We start from the raw sequence: 23,083 nt of genomic DNA, 5'->3' as shown, positions 1-23,083 counted from the left end.
AACAAACTTCGTATCGTTTAAACCTTCCCTGGAACTCTACAAACATTTTAAAACCAAAAAAAAGCCAAATCGGTCCAGCCATTCTCGAGTTTTAGTGAGACTAACGAACAGCAATTGATTTTTATATATAAGAAGATAATAATGTAAATAACTCCTCATATCGAAGTTAACTAATGATTGAAAAATCCTCAGAAAACCCCTTTTAGTCGAAAAAAAGGTTTGGAATAACATTATGATGCTATACAAATGATATCGACAGAAACAAAGGGTCTTGGACAAAAGCAATTAACTCCTGTTGCCATGGACACAAGCAACCTTGCTCTACTAAACAACAGCAGAATTGTTTTCCTATCATTATTATGTTTTCAGGTCTATTTGTCATTAACAACTGTTGGATGGGAAAAATAGCATTGATGTAAATGATAAATAAAAATAATAATTTATTTCATTCGAGTAACTTAACGCAATTTGATAGTAAAAATAAAAACAAATAACAACTGTCAGAGAATAAGACTAAAAACATACTTGAATTTGACTCCAACTTGTTTCGTCTGAGGTCAAATTACTGAATATTTAAAATATAATATATATTTGCTATAACCTAAGGTCGAAACTTTTCGCGAAAATACAAAAACTCGAAAAACGTAATCATTTTTTTGAAAATAAATCATATTCGTTTATTTTACGTACCAAAATTATATAAAGTATTAAACAATAAACTTACCAAAACCAAATTGATTATTGTATCAATTACGTGGACTCACAGCTTTTTTTCACACTAAGCTGAGGTAAGTTATATAACACTATACAGCTAGCTAGCTATATAGCCGCACTATACTGGTATTATAAAATCAATTTATTCCATTTCATACAACTATGCCGAACAATATCGAAATAAAATATCAGTTACCATAACATTGGTAACTGATATATTTTCTTTCAATAAGAATATGCAATACGATATGGCCGCCATTTACACATAGATAAATTGTATTTTGTCACAAACGCCCGATTAATACATATTTTACGCAATAAACTGATAATAAAAAAAATACCTTCAAAGGTTTTTATGATACCATCACAAAAATGTGTATTTATGAGTAAAACATAATAAAAGTGTTTCTCTAAATATTCGCAACTAACGTAAAGAATATGCTCGTCATTGGAGTTATCTAACATTACATAATAACTGGTTTTGAATTATTAAAGAAACAGGTAATTTTTTGGACATTTTGGTGATTTGCGTTTAGATTTTTTTTATGTATGACCTCTGAAAGGATAATTAATCGATTTTATTCAAAGCTCACACGGAAACCATATTTATTAAGCTGCCATACATAAATATAAGGAATAAATCATGATTAAATGATTATCTTGGATAGTGATAATTCAACCTTTTTATCCAAATTCTTAATTAGAGAAATATGCGGTACCTACCTATATAAAGTCCAACTGTTTACCTTTGTAAAACAACTCTGTTTAAATATTAGCACACATAAACTAAAACACTATCTATTAACCAAAACTCAAGTCTATTCAAGCAAGAAGATTTATCAAAACAATGATTCAATAGACTCGTGTATAATAACACGGGTCCTAAGCACATGCCTTGCGGTACGCCTCACGTGTTTACACTCGGCACTCAAACCTTGACCCTGACGTGACTCAGATACACTACAGACAATACTTGGCATCGACCTCTGCCACTATTAAGGATTTAAATAGGAAAAAACAATGAAATAAGCAAGAGGACACTCGTGAAGTTAGTGTTACACTCAATCGAATGCCTTTGTTAGATCTCAATTATGCATCGCGTGCATATCTTTATACATTTGCAATCTGTTGACCTCAATATCCGTTATTACAGCAAGTATCTAAGAAGCTATATTTGCATTCTTTATTAGCATTTCATATATTAATTACCAATTAAAATGTATAATTACGCGGCTAATTTGAATGGTGATTGTTTTACAAATTATACTCTTCAAATAAGTATGTTATTGGTGTTTAACTTACTTGTTTATTCATGAACGGTAGCGAACAGTGATGTGTTAAGTCAATCATTAGAACTTGTAAAGTGACACTTATAACCTTCGTCAATGGGAGTATTGTTCAGTACCTAACAGAATAAGTTAAGGTTCATGTCTATTTTTTGCAACTTAGACGCTTCAATGTTATTATATTAACATTGTTAATTCAATAAACAATAATACATTATGTATATGAGATGCTAATTGAAAACAGAATATAAAGTTAATTTTCAAAGAAACTGTAATTTATTCCTAGTTATTTTATTTACCTATTATCTTAACATGAAGTTTTTTTATTGTAGCCATTAACCCATTATGGGGTCAATACTATAAATTCAATATAACTACCGTACGCTACAATATATTTCAAGTACGGCTATATCATCTGCCTAGCCTTTTCCGAACTACGTTAATGTCTGCTTCTAGTCTAACTGGATGCAGCTGAGTACGTAGTATTTTAAATAAATCGACTGCCTATCTGATCTCACTTTCAAGTAAGCTCTACCAAAAACTATATTTATCAATGAGCTAAAGTAGACCAGGAAAAAAACAAGTGAAAATCCATGGTAATCCTCCATTACCTTTACTACAAAGGACGAATAGCTAGAGTCATACGGCTTCCTTTTAAACTCTGAACGTTAGTTGAATACAATGCTATTAATCATAGACATGACAGGTATAAGCAGTGTCATTAGTTTAGTTAAATTTGTTAAGAGGAAGTTGTGAATAGATGCTACTGTTCAATCTGTATGTAGTGAGGATGTTATTAGGTTATACAATAAAAGTATAGGCGATTTGGAGCCTGATATAGTACTCGAGTTATATTATGATAAGTGCACGTTTATAAGTAGTGATTATATCCAAGACTACCCATGAAGCTAATATATACAAAATAACCAGATTTGATATAATGAAGTATACCTATAGCGAGAAAATTGTCAGAAATTTTATTCTAGTTAAGCATGATCTCGTATTTTTTCGAAATGCCCCCTTGACATTTACTAAGTGAAACTTTAAGTAGGTATTGCTAACGATTTAAAGTCTTGATACGTAAATCACAAAGTCCTTACTATAAATCACAAAAACAGGATGTCGACACAACCATTAGATTTAGATAACATCTCTGACATAAGTGTCATGACATTAAAACTATTCATCAGGCGCATTTACGCGATCAGGGCAACCGGTTACTTAAGGTGTACTTCGGACACAGACCGCGTGCGGCCAAAGCGACAATAGAGAACTTCTTCTTTCTCTTATCGAGTGAGCTACAGGTTTAATCACCTAACAAGAACTAGTGTCAGAGTTCTCGCAAAACCACCTGACTTGACCTGACAGCCTCTGATTTGGAATTGTAACCACGATTGCTATTGAGTAGCATTCAGGGAAGCCGGCTTTATGTGCCCTCCCAGGCACGGGGGTGTAACACCGCCAACTTTCAGACTACAGGCTGCTTTGTGCAAGTTCCTAAACCCCACAACGCGATTTTGGCTCGACCCGGGAATCGAACCCAAGACCTCGTGCACTGGAGTCACGCGACAACTAGACCAACAAGGCAGTCAACTTATAGAATTGTATGAGAGAATGAGCTCGTTCGCGAGGAAGGCAGGCGTCAAACAACAGCGTCCGGTTCGCGACAGACGCTTGTGTCCGAAATGTACCTTTAAATATAAATCAGTGATCAGTGATTATAGCCAAACTACCTGTCATTACTTGATGCAATCTTTGATAAATTGTACCTTTATCAGTTCGTGACCAAAGTACGAAATTACATTGTTTACTGATATTTGATGACAATGAAATGGGTATTTAAATAATGATTACCTACAGGTTATTGCGTATACAAATTATGTCACTTCAAGGATTACTAAGTTATTTAACTTAATCAAGTACATTCTACTTCATCTATAATGTAACATTTGAGTTACTATTACTGTTACAGCCTTTTTATCGTCCCACTGCTGGGCTGCGGCCTCCTCTCACACGGAGAAGGATTGAGCGTTAATCACCACGCTTGCTCAATGTGGGTTGGTGATTTCAAACTATATAGTCCACATCATTTGATGAACATTTGAGCGCCAAATTAGAAAAAATATTTTAATTTTGCAATATACTTACAATATGACGTCAAAAGGCGGAGCCAATTATGAGTTATGTATTTTTTTCATCAATAAAATGCGTAATAACTAACAAAAACTTGACTATTATAAACAATTAATTTCTGTCCTAGAGCAAAATTAAAGACGTCATTAACACATAAACAAGGCCTATAAAAGTAAGGCAAGTATGAGACAATATTCGCTAATAATTAAACTGACGTAATAAATAATAAAATGGCATTATAATTTATTGCACGACCTTTAAAAGATACACATGTATAAGATATAATACAAAATAAAGGCTTATTTGCCTTTTACTATGATGAAAACCTGACGATTTGCAGCACAGATTAATAGCATCACGATTTTGGACAATCCAAAAACACTACCTAAAAAAAACTAACAATAATTACCTATGCGGTAAAGGAAACCCGCGATATATGCCTAATTAAAAGGTATACATATATAAAACAGCTTTGGTAGTTGAAGATTTCTCAATCAAACTCAATAAATAATTTCGTCGTTAAGTTTATTTATTTAAAACAAACAAAAACAAATGTTGCAACATTACACATGCATAATTAATAAAGTAGTTGTTGAAATTACTTACGAAATATCAATAAATAATGTGGTTTGTAATAGGCGTCAACAACCTCTTATTTGCCTACTTGAAAAATGTCTTGTTAGACAAATATTCGGACACGACTATTTGTAAAAGTCCTCGGTTGCAGAGAAGTGTTCATGTATTTCACTCTTTCTCTATCTAAGTAAAGTAAATAAGTATTTTAAATGTACTGGCATTAAATGCCCAATGTTGCTATGCCCTAACAGGGTCCACAAATGTACGTAGCTGTAACACCTTGAGAAACTCGTGGAATGCAATAAATGCTATGAATAAAGTTACTCTTAATGCCCTAAATTATATTCACTTATAATTTTTCCTGAAAAACTTGACGACTTTATTTGTTTGCAGGGAACCTTGAGGGAAATGCCAGATAATTTTGAAGCTCGTGTGGTATTCGGGGGATTATTTTTCCGTCCCAAATGTCGGCCACAACCTGTCAGTTTGACGTAGCAACGACCAGAGAAAATATTCAAAAAAAATTATCAGTATAATACCATGTAGGTTGTACCACGTGACGTCGAATGGTGCAATTCTATTGGTCGATATTTGGGTCGGAAAAATATTCATAATTAACTCACTGGTGGCCAGTAGCCTATAGGTCCACTTTATGTGGTACAATTTCTATCCTACTCATAGCTGTGAATGGCTGAAATTCGGACACAGCGACTGTTCTCGAAGGAACCAGTGGGAAATATTATAATGCAGAAGACAAATGAAATCACTATTCCCCTAACTCTCATAGCCCGATGGGATGGCAATCCGACACGACCGGAAACAAATTAGTAATTATGCCCTGATATCCCAACTCAAACATATTTAGAATATTCAACCAATTTTTTGCAGCCATAGCAACAAAAATCAATGCACAATTTTTATGTAAAGGAGACTCGTACGTATCATGTTTCGCACTATATAGAATACATAATTAATTATGTCATTGTCCGTCTGTCGGGCCACATACTAACCATGTTGATATAACTTTATGTGACACATAGAACGCGCATGATCGGAAATGATTATTATACCTAGGTAGGTGTTTTATAAGTGCAAGAGAGAAAAAACTGTATCTTCAACCTCATGTGGATATTTTTGCAATAGGAATTTTAATATACTTAATCGTTTATTTCAAAGCAAACTAAAGGAGTTAACTAAAGGAGAACTAAATGAATATCTGTCGGTAGATAAATTCGATATGAAAAATATTTCTCAGGTACATACATCATCATCATCTCCCGAGCCTTTTCCCAACTATGTTGGGGTCGGCTTCCAGTCTAACAGGACGCAACGGAGTGCCAAGTTTTTTATTTCACACGTAATATATCGGTTATTATGTGTGTGGTTTATTCATTTTCAGTCTGATAGTCTTCGTCACTCGTAAAAATACAAAACACAACATTGTCCCTATATTTGCAATTATAATTTTCATCACTTCACGTGCTAAATTATTACGTAAAATAGAAAAAAACTCGCTTGACCGGAAAAGCCATGACCTTTCGGTTCCAAGATCTAGCAGGGATATCACGTTAGCTAGAAATATATTAAAAATGATAATAAATTCGCATAATTATGTCATATCATATTGGATACATAATATTCTGTATTAAATAAGAATTAGCTTGCGTCAGCTTTTTTTAAATAGAAATATCGTTCTCAGATTTTTCCGATCAAAAATTTGAATTTCGATGATATCTGGTAAGCCAGGGTTAAGGACCCTGCACCAAAGAAGAATCCAGAAGGAATGTGGATCAAATCGGTAAAAACTGACAATATCGAAGAAAAATACCTGGTAGGGATAATCTAGATTAAACGACCAATAGCGACAATTATTCATCTTTTTATCGTGCCATCTATTTTATCACCTTAAGCCATTTAACGTAAATTCATAATGCCTGCACCTACACAGAGCAGTCTCAGGTAGAACATACAAGGTATATAAATCAAAGTTTGACCGCGACGATCACAGCCTAACCTTGATCAATATGTACGGTTGTTACTAACCAGAAAGCTCTTGAAACTTTAATTGATTTTATCTAACTAATCCTTCAATCGAATCACGTAGACATCGTGAATGGGAATAATCATTTGACATTTAATTGTAAGTGTCAGACTTGACAGATGTCACTATAAATTGTTATTAGAAGTTTTAGGTATTATGTGAGAGGAATAATGATGGTGTACGTTGATATTGATGGGAACTTCTATTCTTATTTAGAGGTATTGATAGAAATTGTTGATCAGCAGGTGTAATACTTATTATAGCAGACTTTGCAAAAGGGGAGTTTACTGCATGGGACGTATCCATATTTAATTTTTCATTAATTTAGACATACTACACGAAAACACAACAAACTACACTAAAATACTTAAACAGAGCAATCTATCGTCATAAATGGAAATAGATAAGAGCTTAAGAGAACCATTTAAAATATTATAAACATTTGACACCAGATATGCATCTTAATGAACAGATTTCTTGTAACACATACCTAAGGATATTACAAAAATGAACAACCTTAAAAAATATGTCATTAAAAATAGAATAATTATACACCAGTTCTAATTAATCTTAAGCAAAAACCCCCAATTAAAAGTCCTGTATACGCAGATTTGTACCACAGATTCCTACTAATATTATAAATGCAAAAGTTGCTCTGTCTGTCTGTCACTGTACTGATTTTAATAAAATTTGGTACAGACATAGAGTTGACCTTGAGAAAGAACATAGGATAGTTTTTGTCCCGAACTTTTGAAGAATTCTCTTGGAAACGTGAAATAACCGAACTCTATGCGAGCGAAGCCGCGGGCGGAAGCTAGTAAACAATAAGAGGTACAAAACTCGTGTTTTGCGTAATGCGACGACCGGTTGGTTCAAAAACCTGCATTGCTTGTTTTAACCACGTCATAGATTAAATAACACGAGTTAATAGTAGTTTTTTATGAACTTGATTTGCATTGCTGAAAATAGTTGTAACCTTGGAATGAGCTTTGCGAAGCTCGGCATTAAAATTAAAGAAACTCACAAATGTTGCCACTTTACACTTTTCCTAAATAGTGTTGTAAAAGCTTATAATTGAGTTTAATAGATACTGGCCGCTTTTGGTAAGAACTACTTCGAACACCCGGATGAAAGGTATCCTATAATCCTAAAGCCTTCCTCTAAAGATGTTTTTAAAACGGACCAGTAGTTCCTGAGATTTAGCACTTACAGCCAAGCAAGCAGACTTTTTAGGTTTTATAATATTAGTAGAACCCAACCTAAATATACCATGATTAATTTTATTGTGTTCTACAGACAAAACGACGTCGGTGGCAAAACTTAGTCTTTAGTCAGGACATCCCGGCTCTTCAAAGACAATCAAATGTCACTTCTGTCAGTCAATCTAGCAGACATCTCATTAACATTAATGAGCGATATATTACATAGTATTGTGTTAACTTTATAGGTACAGTCGCGGACAATAATTGTCGAGTTTCTTGCCGGTTCTTCTCCATGAGACCCACTCAGTAAAACCATGCAACTAGCTGGACGTTTCGAGAGAGCTTTCATAGGTCTATTTGAAATAAAAAAAAAATGACTTTAAGCCAGTATCTCGGCAATTTTGATTAAAAAGGAACTTACGGATTAACCGGGTATTCGCAATTAACCGAGGTTTGTTCCCAATAACTTGTCAATTATAAATCTATAAGTTTATCCAATATTTTTCAAGATAGCCTTTGAAATATTTTGCTCAATCACGAAATTACGAGTAGTGAGCAAATGACTCAATCATTCACGTCCGCGACTGTACCTTACATACGTCAATGGCGCCAATATTTTTTTAACTATAATAAAATTTATACTAGTAACTTTTTCGACCGTGTTACACGTGCGTAGAATAAGTAAATAATATAATAAATTAACATATCGATGGAATTACTTGTTTTATTTAGACAGGTGAGATATTCGATTGTAAATTCGCGGAATAATTAATAGGTACTTTAAACTGTCTACAAATAGGTATTTCCCTGACAGAAATGCCATTGTAATAAATGTCAATTTATCATTTTAAATTATGCTTGTTGCTGAAGGCTAATATAAATCAAACGGATTTATACCTCAATGAAATATACGACGTTAACAAAAGAATCTAAGGACAATATTATGTATACGTCCTCACATTGCATTTGCCTTAACCAACACAAATGCTTTCTATTCTCCATACCACAGAAAAAAAAAACCTTAAGAAAGACTACATCCTACTGACCTAACCAGGAGCCTCTAAAACACCACATTCTCCGAAAAAAATAACAAAGCCAAAAACAGTCAACGGACAGCCATATGTAATTCATCATCTAGCTTACTCGACTACAAAAAAGTGAAAGTAAGAGAGATGTGGAATAAAAATTGTGCCACTTTGTTGTAACAATTTCACCGTTCAAACATTTTTGTGTCAAGTTTTTTTGACCAAGAGTGTAGGTAGTAAAAGTATCTCTCTTCTAGTCGAAAGATATTGGATCATACTAATTTTATAATTGGGAAAGTTCGTATATCTATGCGGATCTTTGTTCCTCTTTCACAAATATAGTACTGGATGAATTTTGATGAAAAATATCAGAATAACATATATCCGTGAGGAAGTCGTCCCCTCGGGATGCTGGTAAAACCGCATTTAGAAGTTGTAACGATAATTAAAGTCCAAAGCGCGAAGGAAAATTTCGGAACCAAAACAAACCATGCGTCATTTTACCAGGGTACAATGTTGTTGACACTTCGTCAATGTTATAAAAAAAGCCTTGAAATAATGAACATTGACTTTAACCGACATAATATGCTGGTTCTGAAATCCAATTATAAGGGCTGCGGGATTGTTCGAAAGAGTTACCACGGCCCTGGTACAAGGGCTTCAGAAGGAACATGGTGGGTTTTAGTCAGGGCGTGAATGCCAGACTCACAAGAGAATTCACATCAAAAAAGAAAATATCCAATTATCCAGCTTGAATAAATAATGCATTTTTTTTAAAGATACGTAAAGGATTAGTGAAATCTTTTATTTTAAGTTCACAGAGTTCATTTTGAAAATTCTGAGAACAAGAGACCAAAACTACCAAGTTCAGTAAACTTTTAACCGTTGCACAATTTAGTTACAAAATGTTGTTATTCTTGGTTTATTTATAAACATTGTCAGTAATATTAATGAGTGTCGGTATAAGTAGACATTGACACGACGGAGATTTAAATAAAGCAATAATTTGTTGACGGTTTACACTTGACTAATAATGGCTTAAACATCTTATGAGAAGGTGTGATTTCTTAACAAAAAAAATACTTTTAGGTAAACATAATTTTCATATTTACGCAAACAAAGGTGTTAAGTACACAGCCTAAATACATACTTAGACTAATATAATATTTCTTTGTTTGTTTATTCCTAAAGGCTCTAAAGAAACTACTGAACCGATTTGAAAATTTTTTGCACTGTGGGGAAGCTAAACTATTCCCGAGTACGAGGCTATGTTTTATCCGGGTACGGGACACGGGTGAAACCGCGGGGAACATCTAGTCACGTATAATACATATCATATTAACATATAGTACCTTATGGTGAAGCTTCAGAGAGGCTTATATCCAACAATGAACTTTAAGCCGATTATGTACCTGTGAAAGGGAAAACATATTATCAGCAAAAATATAACAGAAGATTTTACAACTAAATAGTTAAATAAATAAAATTAAAGTTTTTTACGTAGTTTTAACTTCGTTGAGAAACTAAGCATAATTGTTATAAAAATACTAAAACCTAAACTGGTATCCAGACATTGCTAATATTATTTATATATTATATATACAATAAATTAAAAACTCAAAAAATAAATTAATACAACATGTTAATTGGCAGGAGGTCAATACACGGGAAGGTATGATTATACATAGATATAAAAAATATAATGTTTTGATAAATTATGCCTCATACCAGAGAGATGACATAATTTCAAATTTTTCTACGATCAGGTTTGTGGTACCTAATGATTTTTTTTTTATTCGATGTGAAAAGAGAGAATTATCACAATCTCAAAGCTGTGCTCGTTTAAATAAATGAAATATACCAAGCCTTCCAATTTTAATATAAAGATCTTCTAACCTACAGACAGACAGGTGTTGCTGGGGAGTTTTTTGCGCCACTTCTTCCCAGCAAAAACACATAGAAAGTGGTGAAGGGTAGGCCTTTTTTGGGGCTGTCTTTTGTTAATTTTGACGTTTAAAAAGTGCTGTTTTGCAGCCATGACTGAATAAATTAGTTTGAGTTTGATAACTCCTGTGTCTCTTATTTTTAAGTAAATCACAAAATCCGGAAAACGAATATTCATCGAATAAATCATAATAAAAATGCAAATGTTAAAAAACATAGGATATGTTAGCATTATGTGCAACCTTGCAATTGCCTTGACGTTTATTTCGTAACCACGGTACTCTGACTGGAAGTTTCGTAAGCCTGTGGTATCAAAGAAAAATATAATTAGACGTTATTATAATAAGGTTGACATTTGCTTGTGTCATTTCAGATTTATAAGGCGTTCTTCTTTCAAAAAGGTTTGAACTCCATGCATAGCAGAAATTGTAGGTAATCTGCAGCACAATGTGACAAAACTACCCACATTTTTTTCTAATTTTAACTTATTTTCAAAAAAGGATTTTAACAATTCTTGTATGTTTTATTAACCTCAATGACACTGACTCACTAAATAACATATAAAGAAAAAAATACTTAGAAACTCAAGTCACAAAGAAAATTTGTATTCTTTGGTCAATATTTAAAAATCAATGACACACGATCAATGATTTACAAATGTATACAGACATTAAAATATAAGGAGAAGATCAAAAAACCCAATGTATGTATTTGCCCAAATTAAGAGTAGGTAATAAATGTATAAAGAAATATCTAATGTTTCCTTTGCAAAATCAAAGTCCAAAATGAGTGTCGAAAACCGCAAGAATCATTGAAGTCACACAAAAATAGCTTCTAATTTAGGAAACTTTAGTATAAAAATAAAACTTATGTTTTGATACTGCAATCAAACAATTTGTAAGTAATATTAATTCTCCTTTTAATCGAACACTACCGGTCATTTCAAAGGAAAGGATATTTGTAATGTAATCTAATCTTAAGAAATAATAATTTAAAAAATCTTTTTTCTATTTAGTTTGTGTTCAATATTTTTTTTTTACTTAATGTACAAAAAAACCTTTCTTGACTAACTACAATTAATATAAGCGAAGGTTAAAAACTAGCAAAGCTAATTCAATTTACATTTTAGCAATAGAAAAAGTCACACAAAAAAATTGAGTTGATATTACTACACAGAGCTGCATAAATCATGTTATTTTTTGCTCATAGTTTATTTTTATGTATACTGTACACATTATTTATGCATACATGTCAAAACCGTGATATATTGCTATTTCACCACATACTTTTCCGTATTAATTAATAAATAATGTGTGAATATATTTTTAATAGTAAACAAAACTATTTTATTGAAAACACAAATTATGCACCATCTATCATATACTTTTTATGACTATTTAACCCACGGGGTAAGGATCCATGATTTAACCTTTCATACATAAATCATAAAGTTAATATAAAAAATAAGTATCCGAACTCAGACTATAAAATGTACCTAAGCACGTGTAATAAATAAATAAGCAATTATTTTTTTTTTCAATTTTCTAATCACTAATCGCCGTTTCCGATTTCTATATATCGGTTATTTTGCTTAGGTACCTACTAGAGATACATAGAAATATGACACATTTTTTTAATGACGTCAAAAATCATTAAATGACCCCTTCCCGCTGTGGGTTAGCAGCGGTGAGGGAGTATCAGACTCTTACTGACTTCCGTCGTTTGAACCGTCGTGTTCCGTCGTAGGCCTTTTGTATACCAGGGCCGCGGTACGGTCTTTCGAACAATCCCGGAGAACATGACACAGCTTGCATGGAAACAACGTTAAAATTATATATATCGTAAGCAGATCAACAGATACATCGAATATTGAAATAGCCATAAGTAATTATCCTATGAAACAACAAACATTTCCCCACAATAGTAATTTCTTAGTTACCCCAAAACGGGGTCAGGCGATCTCTAACAGTAAAGAAATGCGTGCCGGTAATAACTTAACGAGTTTAAAGATTGCAAGTGCACCAACATAATTGGATAAATGGCTGAAGGTATACTCGCTACGTGACTCCTCTAGGAGTGGAAACTTTGAGAAACAATAACTTTAAACGATGCTTTATGAAATGTTTTAAGGATCTCGTGGCCTAGTCAAATGGTAAGGTTAAGCAACGCTTGGCGTGGTAGCTTCGTAGATTTGTGACCATCTTGTCAAGATGAATTCTTCCGGAAGGCATGCATGCTGGGTCTCATTGCTGTCATTTGAACATCATTGGTAGTCGAGAAGGGGACTCAAAAGCCAGAAAATATGAGACCCAGTCTTCCCAAGGGGTATTGGGTTGACCGGGTTGGGACTGGGTTGAAGAGGGCAGATAGGCAGTCGCTCCATGTAAAACACTGGGACTCAGCTGCATCCGGATACACTAGAATCTCTAGAATCCGACCCCACCATAGAGTTTTGAGAATAGGATGAGGATAAGCAACGTGTAACCTTTGCGCGAAAGTAAAATTCAAATAAGAAAGGAAAGTCTAAGTTATTTGCCGTCCTACCCACTTGTATTAGCGACACATTCCAAGTTATGAACTCATTAGCATTTCTTACATAACTTTCGGTATATTTTTAGCTTTTCTTCGAATATTTATTTAAATATATGCCGTGGTGATTTCGGCAGATAATAATCTCAACTTACTATATCGAAATAAAGCTAAAGAGTTTGTTTTTTCGATCAAATGATCTAACGACATGAACTACTAGTCCGATTTGAAAAAAAATGTGTTTTAGTGTGTAGTTTTTAAAGGAGTGCGCGAAATAGCTCCACCGGGAGAGCGTGAAACCGCAGATGGAAGCTAAAAAAGAAACGTTCTCAATAATACCAGGCATAGGAAATAAGAAATAAACAAGCATTAATGTAATATGAATAATCAACTACTTCTGTATTTAAATCAAAAGACTTACTTTTTAACTATCACCAAAAAGCAACAAGTATATCACACTATACCTATGCATTTATAATATCATATACTTCAGAAGTAAAAATGTCGACCAAATCAACTTTCACTGGTGATCCAGTCGAAAATTCGAGATCACCGGGTGATGTTACTTATAGAAAGTTTGGTGATAGCATACATTTACTTCGAAAATGCAATTTTATATGCATATGATACTGTATGCAATTTTTTTCGATATTGTTGGACCATAAAGTCTGAAAACACGAACCCGCATTGAGCAAGCTTGGTGATTAGCACTCAATCCTTCCCTGTGTGAGAGGAGGCCTGTGCCCAGCAGTGGAACAATAAAAAGACCTACGATGATAATAGTACTAAAGATAAATTAACAAACTACAGGAAACAGTACGCGTCAGAAAATTACGCGGACCGAACCTTTTTTTCGAAACCTGCCAACTATTTTTATTTAAGGTCCGGCTAAGAGTGAAACGGGTACGTAAATGTAGGGTTTCATACTGTCACACAAAAAGTTTTGGCTTGATACTCACTTTATTTTTAATTTATGTAGTTTCAATATTCGTACATACAAACCATCCTCTACGATACGAGATAAAAAAGCTTTATTACAAAAAAAAAAAACACTTCAAAAATATACCTAAGTCTGACAAATACATTGCTGAAAACCGCATCTTTCATATATAATTACTGGAAGGTCAAACTGAGAACCTCCTTTTTCGAATTCATAATCTTAAGACACTGAACCCTGAAAGTAAATATTGAGTATTCCTTTTTGACTGATTACCTACTGCAAAAATGCTTAAACCGTCATCGGGACTATTAATAGCTGCCGGATCTTGTTGAAAGGTCACAGGAGAACAAAAGGAGAGAAATGTCTTCTTGTCTGTATGTATGTATGTATGTAAATTATCTTGAGGAAATACATGCCCATTAATTGTTATTGCAATGATTTATAGGGTAAGATCGCATGTTTTCTCACGGTTAAGGATAACAAGCTCAGTTGTATCTATACTATTTTTGATCTAACCGATTTGAAAAAATATTTCTCTGTTGGGTGGCTAGACCCGAATAACATAGGCTATATTTTATATCCGGGTAAGTAAAACAGCGGGAAAACAGCTAGTTATACCTATATATAATCATTTTGAAAAAGGTACTGCCCACATAAAGTACGTAGGAATGTAGTTAATTTTCGTTAATAGACTCTATCAGTAATCTAACACATACACATACAATATTTTAAATTGCTATATTTTTAACTGAATTTCATCAACTTTAATTCAAGAATAAACTAACCTTGAGTCTTAATAACTGCATTCTAGATTGCAAATTGAGACATTAGCCAACTGCAGAGCAATGCATTTCTAAGTTACTCAATTGTAAAATTACTAGAATTAAATTAGTGCATTTTTAAGAGTTTTTTGCTGAAACAATTTCATGTTATTGCAATTGAAATATCAGTTTGAGTGTTGGTAATATGCACGTATTAAAATGATCCTATAATAAAACAGAACTATTGTAATAGTGTTTTTTACTCCCTTCAGAACACTCTGAAAGTTCGAAAAGTGCTGATTTTTCAGCCTAAATTGAATAAACGTTTTTTAGTCTGAGTTTGATTAATTTAAAACCTATTCTACTATATCTTAGAAAAAGCATCTTTATCATATCCATGCCAGTATTTCATATCCTTATCCTGTACAAAATTTCACAATATTTAAAAAGTTTAGTCAATATTTATCTAAATAACATGATAATAACAGAAGGTTCTAGAACAAAAATGACGATATTATTGTAAGAACTATAACGGTTTTATTTAAATTAGTATTAAAATCACAAACTGGTATTTTCTTAGATATTTTTCGATTATATTACATGACCTTCAAAGGTGAGTCATTAAAAAAAAACGTGGTGTCAATTTAAATTAATTTGATTTACGACTCACGTGATATTAAGTATCTGTAAGACACGTGTTAACACAATCATTTAATGACAATGCATAATGCAGCTATTAAATCATTATGGTTTAGCAACATCATCTACTAGTAAGGTAAGTACATAATAATAAATAATGGTATCCAGACCGTTTTATAGGTCAAGGTGGCTATTCTCTCTAAGGAGATCAGCCAGCTGCGCAGGACATATTATAGTGCGGACACAGGTGCACTCTCTACTCCTTCACTCTTATAGCCCGATTGGACGACAATCCAACGAGATCGGAAAGAGATCAGGGACACTACCGACATTTACGTGCTCTCCGATGCACGGGTGTATCACAACCAAATTCCAGAATTCGGGCTGCTATTTTTCGGCCCAACCTGGGAATGGAACCCGAAGCCCCGTGCACAGTAGACACACTTGACAACCAATAGACTAACAAGGCAAGTAGGTTTGTACATACGTAGGTATAGGATTAAACTTGTTATCAAGGCACAGCCATGTAACACTTATAAAATAACAGCTATTTGGCACTACCAAAGATCGCAAAAGGTAAGAACTGACTGCCAATCTTCGTCAGGCGGAGAAGCACTTAAGAATAAGCGGAATTTAGTTCCTCATACAGATAGGACGGCCGGTAAATACAGACATTCCAATGTTTCATAGAGATAAAATAGTAGTTTCTGAATTTAGCAATATGTTTTCCAACCATATAAAACAACATCTACTTACATATAGGTATTAGGATCAACATAGTAGTTCCAGAGATAACGCCTTACACAAACAATCTGTACAAATCAATAATATTAGTCGAGATTTATTTCCCTAGCAAATACATATAAAAAAGCCTTATCTAACAAACACCCCGGTTTATATACCTATTGGATAAATAGCACGCGATCTCAAGGCGGATCCACAAAAATACCTATAAGTTTAACATATGGTTATCATCAAACCAGTCGTAAATGTCTGCTGTATGTAAAATGATGAACACTAAACTAGGTTCACCATACAGGAATAGAAACTGAGAAGTATCAAAGGACATTGTTCAATTTTGGCCTAAGAACCGATGTGAATATAAATTATACTATAATTTTCATCTAATTTTTTATTGTTTTAAACATATTTTAGTTTTCCACGGACACTTCAAATAAATAAATTCCAAATAAAAAGTTGGGTCACAATTATTGATGCCTTACAAAATGTTTCCGTCAGCCAGTGCTGCCAGTTTCGGAAGTTTTCGCGATTTCGGTGAATACGGACCGAATTGAGAACCTCCTTTCCGAAGTCGTTTATTAAAACTAGTTGCTAACACTTTATTCATTTCAATACCTAAATTGACTAGCTAGAAAAAAACTAGTATTCTATATGTTTTAAGCGAAATCGCGAATTTCTAGCTTGGCATTCGAGTAGGATTATAGTTTTCGTAATTGGCAACACTGGTGTACTTCAGTCAGTTAGAAGTCAGTTTGATTGCTTTGCGACGTTTGCGACTATCGTTTCTTTTGTGATTTTCTATGCGTTTCATGGTTTTATTCTAACAATTTTGACTTGATTACGGACTCCGATTAGATTGCGTACTTGGTAGACTCGGCTGTGTGTAAAGGACTGGATTTTCCTGGCATTTTCGGATATTGCTCTGTCTGTGATCGAATTTAGTTGTATTATAATTACAACAATGGATGCAGAATATAGTATATTGTATAAATTGTGGATCTGCTGGAGGTTCTTTGGTATTAGAAAACGAAGATATACTTCGTTGCATACAACAATGGACTGTTCCCCGTATGGTAAGTGGTCTACGAAAGTGTTTTTCTAATTTTGATAAGAATGTTACTACCTACTTATGTTTTCATAAGCACACAATTTCTCGGTTTTCAAATTAATTGCCACAATTGCAAGTTACTTGACATTTACTAATGTTTTATTGTATTTATTTATTACAGGTTGAAGCTCATGACCTTATATGTACGACGTGTTGGTCTGAAGCAGTCGAGCATAATAAGATGCAATGCACTGTTGGACGCAATTGTGTACTTTGTAAGAAGCTCCTACCATCAGGCGTTACTGTTGCAATTGTATCGTTGGGCGTAGAACAGTGGGCTGTTGTGCCCACATAATGACTATAATTTGGTATTTAAGCTGGGCGAGATACCAAAATTCAATTGAACCCCCTGCTCAGTTCTTAGATAATATATTATTGAGAAATATTGATGATTAAAAACCTTTAATTGAATATAAATATTGTTTTTATTGCACATCCTCGAAAACCTCTTTCATTGTTATTGGTAAACCTTACTTTAACTGTTAAATTATTTTGTGTGGTAATGACATTTTTAGTATGGTCTGTGCCTTCTTGGTAATAGACCGCGGGTTCGATTCCCGCCTTATGGCATATAGATAGCTAGGTAACTGTCTAATATAAAAGTAGTAACAATCATTTAAATAAATAATTCTCCATCGTAATAACATCAATATTTTATGAATTGTGGTGAATGGAACTCTTCCATTTTGGATACTTATGCGTTTTATCACAAATCCAAAGTGGATTCACGATATATTAAGAAACGTAACGTTGAAAGCAAAAGCGTTTAGGTAGTTGTTTTTCATACAAATTCTAAGCATTTATGAAAACTAGTCACACAAGTGTGTGGCAATGTAAAACCTTGGTGTAAACCTTCCTCTTGACCTACTCTATCTATTCAAAAAAATCGCACCCAAATCCATTGCGTAGTTTTAAAGATCTAAAGCATTCATAGGGACAGACAGAAAATGCAACTTTATAAAATGATCATTGTCAAAGAATTCTCTTAAACTTGACTAGGTACTCTATCTCTTTTCCTGGTATCTAGTAGAGTAGTCTTTCCCTAGATCTAGAAGAGAACATATAGAGCTGTACATAGTATTATTGATATTTTGTATAGTGTAGTTTGATTTTTAATTAATACTACTCTGATATTTCACGCAAGCTTGGTTATTTTTTATTTATAACCTCAAAATATTAACTTTTTTCGTAATTATTTTAGTTTCCTCAAGTGTCCGTTCGTGAAAACTTATTTCATAGGATTCCATATAATTTAAAGAGTTTATAAAAGTCACTTTCCATTCGAACGGTTCTTAGGCAGAACATGTATGGATCCGGAACAATGTCCTTTATTATTATGATCTTGATTAGATGGACTTTTTAACCGACTTCCCAAAATAAGGAGGTTTTTAATTCCACAGCTTGCTTATGGACACGTTTCCTCAAAGTTGTGTTTTGGTTTGATTTGTGGAAGGTAATGGCATCATATTATTATAACTTTAATCTACTGTGTTTGAATGGCATCAAAACTAAAACAAAGCTTTAATAAAAGTACATACCTACCTACGCTAGGTTATCGTGCCAGTTATGGAAGCCTAATCTAACTTTCAACATCCTACTAATATCATAAACGCGAAAGTTTGTATATACATATAGGTTTTTAACGAATGCAATAGTATAGCTTGTACAATATAGGGTATGTTATATCCACATGCGTTAGTAAGCTATGAGAAGCGGGTGAAACCACGGGTGGAAGCTAATGAGGAATAGCACTAAGCTAATACTACTACACTATTGGTAAAAAATACCAATAAATACTTCAATTAAGTGCCTATCAATGACATTGAAAATGATATCGTATTTAAATATTTAGACGTGATTACACTATCTACCAATTTGTAAAAATACCTCAAAAAGTACATAGTAAATAATACCTACATCCCTGATTGGTGGGAACAATCAAAGGATCGAGCGTTGTGGAGACAAAATAGGGAGGCCTTTGCCCAGCAGTGGGACAGTTCAGGCTAAGAAAAAAAACAATTCTCAAACTTAAACACAAAGAAATACCAACCTAAAATTAGAAGAGCATGATAAAGTAATCTCACGATTTTACTTAGAACATCCATTTTCACGAAACAATAGCTAAGCAAGAAAAGAAGGTCAGTAACACATCGAATAAAAAACCTCGTTTATCTGTTCCAGTCCGTTGGTAATTATATTAAATTATAGCAGAACGTGAGAAGGCTAACAGCTGATCTATATTTTTTAAGTTTCCTTACCGAATACGACGTTATTATAGTATTAAATATTAATCTTAAGATATTCAATTGCTGTTTATAAAAGAAACTTTAGATTTCTATAGCAACCAAGTTCATCACAAAGTGTCTACAAAGTTATCAATCACAGGAGTTTTATCCTCAACAGCGAAACTGATCTCACTTATAACCTTCAAAAATACTATTCTACTAACAACTTCAAAATTAAAATTAATACTTACAGAGGACAGTCCAAAAAGCCACAAATCACAATAGAACACCACAAACACAACACTATCGACAGATTCGAATTTTGAAAACTGTATCGTCTACCCACTGCCGGCGCGTGCGTCGCTACTCGCGGCCGCAGAACGACTGCCCACTAGCGGTCGGAATCGAGAAATCTCCAAATACTTGATTAAGTACAGTAATCAACATTGCTTGTTTGATATGTAAGATTCCGCTAGACAAACAAAGGAACATCAAATTATTTGGCATATCTGAATTGGACCTTAAATTGCCCGGGCAACTGGGTTGTGGAGGTCAGATAGGCAGTCGCTCCTAGTAAAATTTTGGAACTTTTGGTTAACAGAGTTGGGAAAAGGCTAGGCATATGGAAATGGATCTGAATTGGACCTCAGAGCTACGAGCTAAGCTACAGCTTATGTAAACTTAATTGTAAAAAGACCATACCATTTTTGTCTAACGATCTAGCATCTGGGAAAATTATGTCAAAGCTTGGTATGGTTAAATGAATAATCCAGTACAAACACATGTTGCACCAAGTTATAAAGGTTCAAACCTTTTTGTAAATGATGCAAAATGTAGACTAGACCACCTTATTAAGGATCACAATGAGGATTTAGAGGAAAGGATGATCTCGTTTGTAACAAATTGCGATTTTGCGTAGTAGTTTTTCTTATGCCGGATTACAGTAGTAATAATTATGAATAGTATTAAAATAACCTAATCTGGGACACGTAAGTACTTAAGATAAAGAAACTATGGTATTTGTGATATAAGTCTAATTAACAATTTTGGCATAGATAACGTTGATAGAACTGAATTAACTACTATCGTAGATCTAAAACCAAAGGCCCCTTATTAAGCTGATAATAATTATCCAGCTGGCGATTATTTTGGAGGTAATAACACTAATTAACAATGTTAACAAGGTCTATAATGAGTTGAGGTGTATAAGGTCGATGTGTGGTATTAAGACAACAGATAGCTGTCTTCCCTATTTTAAATCATTACAAATTTTAACATTTCCATCTTTGTATATTTTAGAAACAGCTTTATTTGTTAAAAATAATCCAAACTTATTTCAGAAATTGTCAGAAACTAGAAAAAATCCAACACGATCTCAGTATGTCGATAAATTATGTCAACCGAAATGTAATACTGCACTAATGAAAAAAAGCTTTTTTGGAATTGCCCCACGCATTTATAATAAAATACCTAATGCTATAAAACAATTACCTGTATTAAAATTTAAAAAGATGTTAAAAAATATTCTGATTGAAAAATGTTACTACGCAATTGACGACTTCCTGAATGATAAATCATTGACTAATTAACGTTACCTATATATTGACATTTAATTCCATTTGACATTATAATTTGTAATTATTTCTCTTTTTATTATTATTTCTGCAGTATGTTGTCAATTATTTATCACTATATTAATTTTTATTATTACTTTATTTGAATGATATGTTTCTATTTTTTTCTATTAATTCTGAAACTGTTTTATATAATTTGCATGCCCATGTGACGGTAGAATATGGAGAACTTTTATAACCTAACACCTGTACCTGTACCCATGTTTGCAAATAATAAATGACTTTGACTTTGACTTTGGCAATGAACTTTAAAACTTAAGCTGTTTGGAATAGCGATGAAGGTTGTCAAAATATTCCTCAAAATCTGATTGTTTGGCCTTAGTATCTTTTTCCTACTATCCTACGCTACTAATTTGTTAATGCGTATCTTTGCACGGATTTATATGATTTATGTATAATATGTGGGTATGTAGGTAAAATTACTGGACGGATTTAAATGAAATTTTGCAGTAATATTAGCTTATGTCCTCTCGGGACGCGGGTGAAACTGCGGGCGGAAACTAGTACTTATTACATGTCATATTCACAAGTGGTCACCTAAGTTAAGATTATATCAGTGTACCTTTGTGAAGATGTCTCCAGTAATAAGATGATTTACTTCAAAGAATTTTAACTCGATATTGACATAAGTAAAAGTAGTATCTTCTAATAACGAAGAACTTCGAAAACTGATAGTCAATGATTTTAAGTTATGCTAGAGAAAGCACATGATACCTTCTCAAAGCCGTTAGTCAACCAGCCTCCATATACAGGTTTGTAGAGCGTAGTTTTGCCAAAACATTAAACCTTGTTAAATAGGCAATTTGAAGAAATTAAGGTTTTTATATTGACGTCAAAGTCCAAACAGTTACCGGACATCAAACCTGAAAAGCAAAAACTTGCACGGTTCAACAATTTTTGACGAGTCAAGCGTAAAGTATTTTTTATGCGAAGGCAACAAAAACTTAGGAAGGCATGAGTAAGAATACTGACGAAGCTTTCAATTTCTTTCACGAGACAAATTCATAGACAGATACCAAACACTTGAATCTATAAGATGTAGAAAGTTATGTCAAAATAGATATCGATGATACATTACGTGAAGAGGAAAAGGCACCAAGTGACAAAAAAACAAAAATGACTAGTCAGACGATCATTGAATTAATGCAAGACCACGCAAATTTTTAAGAACTTCAAAAACCAAAACCACATAAGCAGGTCATCTATGTTCAGTGCAGTTATTTCTAAACGACTTCTGACCGTCCCATTGACGTCATAGCGTAATGATATAAAGCCGGGTGTCGAATTGACGATAACACGGAACGCATGCTGAATACAGATAACTATGTTTATAAGTTACAACTGATTGATTTGAACGCACTTTGTGTCACTTGGTAAAGGAGGGCAGAAGTTTTTTACCCAGAGTTCTGTATCTGATGTACTAATATATGCTTCTATAGTAATAGTTTTAAGAGTAAGGGTGGATCTGGACTTACTGAACCAATTTTGAGACTGCTTTTACTTAAGAAAGTAACCTTATTTCGGAGTCCACTAGGCTATTTACTATCCGGATGTGGGAATTCATTCCCTTGGGGCAAGGCAGGTC

At 33.5% G+C, this 23,083-nt stretch overlaps 1 protein-coding gene across 1 annotated transcript in view; it reads right to left on the bottom strand.

The window, feature by feature from the left end:
* Positions 1–20,264, bottom strand: part of LOC110379031 (ATP-binding cassette sub-family D member 1) — a 40,988-nt gene extending 20,724 nt beyond the window's left edge. Inside the window, exons 1-2 of the mRNA XM_064041703.1 lie at positions 20,116–20,264; positions 10,330–10,389 (exon numbers count right to left, since the gene is read on the bottom strand). The gene's annotated coding sequence lies outside the window, so the exon portion shown is untranslated. The remainder of the gene's footprint in view (positions 1–10,329; positions 10,390–20,115) is intronic.
* Between the last annotated feature and the right edge of the window lie 2,819 nt (positions 20,265–23,083).

The sequence above is a fragment of the Helicoverpa armigera genome, chromosome 26, assembly GCF_030705265.1.
Source record: "Helicoverpa armigera isolate CAAS_96S chromosome 26, ASM3070526v1, whole genome shotgun sequence".
Lineage (NCBI taxonomy): Eukaryota > Metazoa > Arthropoda > Insecta > Lepidoptera > Noctuidae > Helicoverpa > Helicoverpa armigera.
The sequence above is the reverse complement of the archived record's forward strand: the minus strand, read 5'-3'. Positions and strand labels throughout refer to the sequence as shown.